This window comes from Euphorbia lathyris, chromosome 4 (genome assembly GCF_963576675.1).
Source record: "Euphorbia lathyris chromosome 4, ddEupLath1.1, whole genome shotgun sequence".
Lineage (NCBI taxonomy): Eukaryota > Viridiplantae > Streptophyta > Magnoliopsida > Malpighiales > Euphorbiaceae > Euphorbia > Euphorbia lathyris.
The window spans coordinates 89,851,533-89,852,582 of NC_088913.1; positions in this window are offsets into that span (position 1 = coordinate 89,851,533).

Below are 1,050 nucleotides of genomic sequence, written 5' to 3' on the forward strand. Positions count from 1 at the left end.
CGAATATTTCTTGCTTACCATAAACTCCAGAGGTGCATCAAAAATGTTTTCACAATTTGTTCCGGGGTTGCTCTAATCATATTATGAAACCATGCTGCCAAGTTCTCAGCCACCGCCGCCTCTGCATTACTTCGTTCCAGAAGTCCCGCCTTCTGCCACACTCTTATAGATCCTGCACATTCAATAAACAGATGCCATCCATCCTCCCAAGGTTCATTACATATCACGCAATTACTACATACATGTAACCCGCAGAATTGCAAATTTACCCGTGTTGGAAGACAATTACGTGCTAATTGCCAACCAAAGTGTCGGACCTTGTGTGGAATTTCAGCATACCACAATTTTTTCCAGGCTCCCTGAACATGAAACCTCTCTCCCGCTTCCAACTTTGTAGCCAGTCGGTAAGCGCTTTTCACTGCATATCTTCCTGAAGAATGGAATTGCCATATTAACCGATCCTCACTCCTCAAAGTACCAACAGACAGTTTATGAATTTCTGTAATATCTCTATGCTCGAAAAGTTCCTCCAACAGCTCTTCATCCCAATCCCTGTAATTATGGATAAACAAATCATTTACTTTCAAATACTCCAACCCTTCCACCATAAGAGTTCTTATATAGTCACCCTCTTCATCACGCAACCATCTCTCATTCCACATATTTATTGACTGACCGTTTCCATTTTCCATCTAACTCCTTCTTCATTTACTAAGTTTTATTAATACCTTTTTCCAAATTTTTTTATTGATAATTAATTATACTGTACCTTAAACCTAAAAAAAAAAAAATATTAGTGTACATTTTGATGTATTTCTGGTATATACCGATTTTTTTTCTTTTTTTTGGTAGGAAATTTTTTTTTTTTTTAATTAAAAGGTATATACCGAAATTTTATATATAAATTTTAAAAATTTAAGGTGAATTTTTAATAGGGTAAATTTCAAATAAAACTTCTGTAGTTTCACTAATTTTCAGATAAAAGATTGTGGTTTACTTTTTCTCAAATCGAGATTGAAGTTTCACACTTTTAATAAAACAATGACATTT